At 43.9% G+C, this 7,381-nt stretch overlaps 1 long non-coding RNA gene across 1 annotated transcript in view; it reads left to right on the top strand.

The window, feature by feature from the left end:
* The first annotated feature begins 1,418 nt into the window (after positions 1 to 1,418).
* Positions 1,419 to 7,381, top strand: part of LOC117196743 (uncharacterized) — a 53,184-nt gene continuing 47,221 nt past the window's right edge. The window contains exon 1 of the long non-coding RNA XR_004477070.2: positions 1,419 to 1,725. This is a non-coding gene — a long non-coding RNA (uncharacterized LOC117196743). The remainder of the gene's footprint in view (positions 1,726 to 7,381) is intronic.

Raw genomic sequence — 7,381 nt, 5'->3', positions numbered from 1 at the left:
CCGGTCTGCACTAGTACATATATAAACTTACATAGAAGTTAGGCCCACGTAAAATATGTTGAATAGGGCCATTAAATTTCAAAGAAGGGAAAATGTAGTCCTGGTTTTTGTGTGTGTGTGCTAACTGGAAAAAAATCGGCAAAAGTACAAAGTACTTTTTCATGAACACATGAGAGAGTCTTTGCATTTTATGCAGGCCTTCGAAATAGCCCAACTAGAGGAGATGGGGATGGAGAAGAATTCCACAGGAAAAGGGAAAATAATTAAGTCATTGTTAAGTCACTGTAATAATGGACATTTAAGTCAATGGCCTTATGGACAGTTAAGCAACAAAAAAAAGAGAAAATCAGAGATTTTCAAAGTCCTTACCTTTAATTTAGTACATGGGGGGGTGCTGTGGGTAACTAATTAATGGGTCCAAAAATTGATGTATTGGGCCAGAACTTGCATTTTTCTAATGAAATAGAATAGGATAAAAATGTCAGAGACATTTACACATAGTACAAGTAAATATGCTCTATAAACCTTTCTCTTCGGTTAAATAGGTAAATGTGTGTGTACTGGGTCAACCGTGTAATATGTATTTTCTTACTGTTCCTTGAGGTAAAACTCGAAAGGCGCTGATGTAGTGCAGGCTGCTGCCCAGAGTCAGAGTTTGAGGGAGAACTTAGGTTCCTTCCCAGGGATCCTGTGCTCTGGCAACAGGGCAGAGTTATAGAGAACAAGGAGGAGGGTGAGAAAGAGGAGAAGAAAAGGGACCATGTTTGAGCTCTTTATTCATTCTTCCCACAAATGTGCTTGAGCAGCTTCTATGCCTTAGGCCCGGTGCTAAAATCTGGGAATTTAATGGTGAGCAAAGTCAACATGTGATCTCGGCACTTTAGAATCCGTTGGGGGAAACAGACATCAATCAACTAAACACAAAAGTAACTATATATGTGATAAATGCTATGAAGGAAAATATGATATGAGAGCAAAAATGATGGTGTCATAATTTAGATGAGGGAGGCTACAATTAATAAGTAACCCAATTTAAAATGCCTTCAATGATAAGGAAATTTATTGTTTCATATGGCAAGAAGTCCCAAGGTCAAGAGGCTCTATCTAGTGAATTCAGCAGCTCAGTGCTGTCAGGGAAGGCCCAGAGCCGGTTCCGTTATTCCCCCTGCCATCTCCAGCATGCCAGCATGGTACTGGGTCTGCCCCACCCACGGTCCCAGGAAGGCAGAGCAGCTCCCTATAGGACAGACAATCCTGACAGTGCCCCATGGTAGCAGAGTGTGTCCTTTTTCCAGAGTGGGGAAATCTTTCTCAGAAGCTTCTAGCAGACTTCTCACCCGTCATCAGTCCAAACTAAGTCACATACCCACGCATGTCTAAATGCTGGGAAGGAGGGCCGCGGAGGCGGGGAGTTGAGGATTACCGTAATTGGTCAAGGCTCTTCAGGATTTGCCCTTGAATTTTTCAGGATTGCATTCTTTAAGGAGTCAATACTTAAATAAAAAATGAGAAGGTGGCAGTGGATGCTGGGTAGCCAATCCAGTGTCTGCTACAGGAGCTCAGGGATGACGCCTCTGAAATAAATGACATTTAAACTTAAGATGAGTAACAGCAAGAAGTAAGGAGGACGCACCTTCAGGCAGAGGGAGTCGCGTGTGTGGCCTGACCGCGCCACCTGTTAAAGGTGTACATGAAATTCCTCATTTACTACGTCGACCCATAAAGGTAAGTGTACCTGAGGAAGCAAGCTCAAAGGGTTAAATAACGTGATCCAGTTTACAGAGCTTATAAGTCACAGAGCCAATCAATCTAATTCCAGAGCCTAAAATCTTGGCTTCTGCCTCTACGGAGATGGTGAGAAGCCAGAATTCACTGGCCTTCCTGGCCACTGACTGAGGAACAGAGCGCAACCTCCAGGCCCCCTCTGCAAGGTTTCTCTGGGCCCACTGGTAGTGCAGGACCCGTGTTCATGAATAAATCCTCTAGTACTGGGTGTACCTCTGCTCCACTGGGTGTCATGGTCCCCACCAAGCACTGTCACCAGAGCGCTAGCGCTCTCATGGTGTCAAAGCTCAGAGATGGCTTGTGGAGATGTGGAGAGTAAAATGCCCATCTTTGTGTTAAGAAGCCCTTAAGCAGCCTTGGTGTTTTAGAGAAATCTGTTTCTCGTACTTTCTTTCTCACATGGACATGCATCTAAGGGACTAAGCTGGAAACAGATTGCTTCCCCTGAGCTCAGACTCCCAAGGCCCTGCCTAACTGAGTTCTGGTTCACGTTCATCTAGATGGAATACTATTCTTTGGGGATAAATGCCCTCACAGGAGACTCTGTAGTTGCCCTTGCGCTTGGCTGCCCCATTAGATCAGCCTTTGTGCTCACAACGTTTGAGCCCAGCTCAGAGCACCCCGGGGACAAGCTGAGCTCTCTCCGTTGTGTCACCAGAACAAGCTCTTCTGAGGACACGAGAGGGGCACATCCACCATCCTCGTTCCCAGTTTTTTCTCCCTGTCTCTCTGGTTCTGCTCCCTTCTCTCTTGTCTTCTTTCATTTGTCTGCATGCTTATTTATCTCACCAGACTGACCTCGTGAGAAGCCATTTCAATTTCTGAAGCCAGAACCTTAGGTCACTGTGCCCTTCTTTCACTTCAGCTTTGCCAAACCTTAACCCAGGAGAAATACTACCATTTGCTGTTGGCATTCCTGCTGTCCAGGGGCCGGCATCCTCAATATGCTTATGAAACAGGACCAATTGATTCCACCACCGTGTTCCTGCTGTCTAACCTCCCTGCAGCCCACCATCCCTTTCTTCACTTCAAAGCCATTTATTCCTTCCATGAAGTCTCCCTGATTCTGCAGAGTGGTGGTTCTGTGACCCCACAGGAGCATGCTGCCCCAAGTCTCAAAGGCTCGTCAGCTTGTCTCCATCCTTTACTGGACATCAGAGCAGGGACGTTGTTGTTTTAACTCTTATATCTTCAGAACATACATAGCTGAAGTCTTTTCATAATGCGAAAAACAACCCCCCCAATTCCACTCTTTAATCTACTGTCTCTGTTTTCTTAAAAAACAAACAAAAAGCACAAAAACTATTTGCCAGGATACTAGAGACTTGAGAAAGAAACCTATGGGAGCCCATTACACACATCACACAATCTTCTGGGCCTAGTGCTGAGTTCTCCATCCCACTTTTGTGTCTCCAAGGGGACAATGGCTTCTCATTTGCCAAATCCCTCCCTGCTGATCCCTGGTGGGGAGAAGGGTGAGCCCTATGCGCATTAACTCACAGCGCATTAGGGTAGTCTCCTGGCCCTTCCAGGCAGCAGCCGGAGCCTACAAGTGCCTCCCATTTTAAATTGACCAGTCTCTTGCCCACGTTCTCCTTGAAAGACCTTCCTCCTCTACCCCACTCCTACTCGTTCTAAATTTTCCCAGGATTCTGTCCTTAGCCCCTTCCTTCCTCCTTTCCTCCCTCCCTTCCTTTCCTCCCTCTCTCTCTCCCCCCACCCACCACCCCCCTCTCCTCATAGCTTCAATTATCACTTCTCAGTGTACTTCCTTTTTTCAGAGCTGCACTTTATCTCAGCCCTTCTGGTGGTATTTATCACATTCTACTTTGTATTATTGTTATCTATTTACATTGCTTATCTCCTCTACTTGACCGTAAATACCTGGAGGGCATGGTTCACATCTGATTCATCTCCCCTGTGTCTCTCACAGCACCCACTGAAGGTCCAAATCCTAGGGATAGAGAGAGTTATGACTTACTACCTAGAAGAATTGTATTTAAGTTTCTGAAATTCTGTAGAAAGAATTTGAAATGTGTTCTTGATTTTCCTTCTGGAATAAAGACAATTGTTTGGAATAATGACACAATTTAGAAATTAATAATCTGCCCAATTAGCAAGCAGGTAATAGTAAATTTTACTACAAAAGACCAATATACAAATACATTTTATGTTCTGTTTCTACCTGCACATACTGAGTTTTAGTCCCTAGTGCACTGACGTTCCTAAATAGTGATTTTTTTTTCCTAGTTATGGGTGTAGCCAATGTGCACTAACTATGCACTAGGCTCACAGTGTTTGGCATCCCACATCCTGTACTATTTCAAAATCCATGTGGACCATCCATCCAGCACTTTGGCCTCTCAACTCCTTAGACCTCGTATCCAATAATCTTCGTGTCCACTCAGCTTCAGGCATTCACTGCCACAGTTAGACCTGGAATCTTCTCTAAAATCATGGAGGCTTGTGCACCCCAGAACATCTTGGCCCTGCCTGCCACCAAGGCTTTAGCCCTTTGCTTTTCTTCTTAGACACAGTGGTCTCAGCAGGGGCTCATGCCTTTCCCGTGGTTGTAAAGCCCCGGTGAATCCTGTCCCGACCTCAGCCTCCTCTGGAGTCAGGACCAGACCAGCATGGCCTCCATAACACCCACCGGAGAGGGAGCCTCAGTGGTTCCAGCTCCCAGGTCTGACCTGGCTGGACCCACAGAAGTTCTGGCTTCCCTAGCTGCTGCCTGGAGGGGCCCAAAACTCACCCTAGAGATATAGTGGAATTAATGTGCTGTGGAGCTGACTCTGACCATTGAGAGACAACAGCAAGGAAGAAGCCAGCAGGTAATTGCTCACCCTTCCTGCCCATCCAGGAGCTGTTCAGAGATGCAATGGTTCTGTACTTCTGGCTAATCAGGCATAACTCAGCAACCAGCTTTATTTTCTAGAGAAGCTGTGACAGATTGGTAATGCATCACCTTGAATCTGCTTTCTCTCCTCTCCATCATTTTCTCTTTCTCCCTCACTCCTGTTTCCTTAGGATAACACCCCCCCATTAAGAATTAGCATGTGAGCTTTGCCTCAGGCTCTGTTTCCTAGAGAACCCAGGCTAAGATAAGCCCTTTTACTCTGTGACCACAACTTTCCATCCTTCAAGCTTATTTGCTCAGTTATTTTCTCTTCCTGTGTGTTTGACCTTAAAGTGACCTCTAGTTCTTTGACCCTCTGTTTTCTTCCTCCCTGTCTTTACGCTGCTTCTTACTCAGTTTAGTGTGCAGTCCATTATTTCACACTCTTGGTATTTCTCCCCAACGATGTATTCTGCAACAGCCAGATGAAGCCCCCATCCTGGAGGAATCCCACTTCTCACCTTCTTTTTCTTTTTTTTTTTTCTTTTTTAATCTTCTTTTTCTTATACTTGGACAGTGAGTGCTAGTGGAACAAGGTAAATATAAGCCCTGTTCTCATGGAACTGAAGTTCTGGGTCAATGGTAGTATATTAGACTGGTCAAGCCATTCTGGAGAGCCATCTTTACTCAAATTAAGATTAAGTACAGCTCACTTGCAATTCTGCTTCTGAGTATACTATATAGCCCAGAAAAATTCTCACACAGGTCCCTATGGGGACACGTACAAGGACATTTATTGAAGCTTCTTTTGTGTTATTGTGGTTAGGGAAGGTACTTAGGTATCCATCTCCAAGAGAATGGATATGTAAATTGTTCATGGAGATATGCCATAGAATATTATACAGTACTTAGAACAACAGATTTGATATTCACAAGGAAAAATGATATACCTTAAATATATATTATCTAATAGAAAAATGAAAGAAATTGAGATATGTATATATATAACACGATACTCTTTGCATAGATCAAAAATATGCACAAAATAATTTGCAAAAACACATACAAATAAAAAGATACAAAATTAGCACATTGGAACGTTTGCCTCTGTGGGAGAAGGGGAATGGGAGTAGAATATTTGAACAAAGGAAAGAATAAGGCAAAAAGAAAAAAACTCTGGAGAAGGAGAGATAGAATAGAAAAAAAGAATTAAGAGACATATTTTCCAATATTGACAAGTGTTATAAAGACCATAAAACAGAACATAGGTTGGATTTGGAAGACAACTTCCAAGAGGTGGTCAGAGGAGACCTCCCTGAAGAGGGAGCATTTGAGTGAAGCCTAAGTGATGAGATAAAACCTACCATAGGATGCTCCAGGGGAAGTGCATGCAGGGCAGAGGGAAGAGCAAAGGCCAGGAGGCCACAAGGAGCTTGGTGAGGTGCAGGGGCAGGAAGAAGGCCATGGTGGCTGGAACATGTGAGCTTGGAGGAGTGTGATGCAGGATAAGTCAGTGGGGCAAAGCTTGGAGTCAGACTGCACAGGGCCCTGGAGGCACTAATAAAATGTTAGGGTTTTTGGCCACTGTAAATTCTTGATACCAACCACTTCTGGTTGCTAAAGACTCCCTAGCAATCCTGCTAAATTTACTTGGTCAGCTCTTTCTCTCTATTATAATAAAAATGGCCAACTTTTTCCTCTTTCTTTAAACCTTCTTCTCACCACTCTTACTCATGGCAGGTAGCCTCACTGACTCTTTGCAGAGAAAAGAGTAATAATAATTGTCATGAAATGAATCGTGCGCCCTGCACCCCCGCTCCAAATTCATATGTTGAAGTCCTAACTCCCAGTACCTCAGAACATGACCTTATTTGGAAATAGGGTCATTGTAGATGTGGTTAATTAATATGAGGTCTACAGTGTTGCCCTAATGTAATACGACTGATGTCTTTATAAAAAGGGGAAATTTGGACACAGAGACAGACACACATACAGGGAAGATGATGTAAAGTGACCCAGGGAGATGGCCATCTACAAACCAAAGACAGAAGCCTGGAACAGACCCTTCCCTCACAGTCCTCAGGAGGAACGAACCCTGCCAACACCTTAGTTTCAAATTTCCAGCCTCCAGAACTGGGAGAGAGTAAAGCTCCCGGGTGGTTGTTAAGCTACCCGGTTTGTGGTGCTTTGTTACATCAGCCCTAGAAAAACGAATATAATAATATGCATACAATGCATATGAGCACTGCACTTGACATGTACTAAGGCAGTTAATCCTCATGAAGACCCTATGAGATACTATTATTATCATTATTACTTATTATTATTATTTGAAATAAGGAAACTGAGGCACGGAGAGAATAAGTATAACTCATTAGTAAGGTGCTACCTCAGTATTCCCACATCAGATTTAGAAACCCATCTGCACCAGGATGTGTCCTTTCCTCCCTCACTTCCTCTTAGGATGATGTGTCCTTCATCCCATCTGTGCTCCCACCTGTGCTCTTTATCCCTCCCTGCCCCTCTTTGTTCCTCAACCTCGTGATTCTACTTCTGAATCTTTCATCTTCCTGTTCTTACTGATATCCTTCCATTAGTGTATATATATATATGCTAATTTATATACATTAGGAATTTATGTCTCTCTCAGCTTATGGCTTATAAGTTTCTCCCACCTTAAGCAAAGGCTCCTTCTGTTATATCTTACACAGCTCCTCCTCAAGCTTCCCACACTCACTGTCTTCATTTCCTCTGTTT

The sequence above is a fragment of the Orcinus orca genome, chromosome 4 (assembly GCF_937001465.1).
Source record: "Orcinus orca chromosome 4, mOrcOrc1.1, whole genome shotgun sequence".
NCBI lineage: Eukaryota > Metazoa > Chordata > Mammalia > Artiodactyla > Delphinidae > Orcinus > Orcinus orca.
This window is presented reverse-complemented; position numbering and strand designations above follow the sequence as displayed.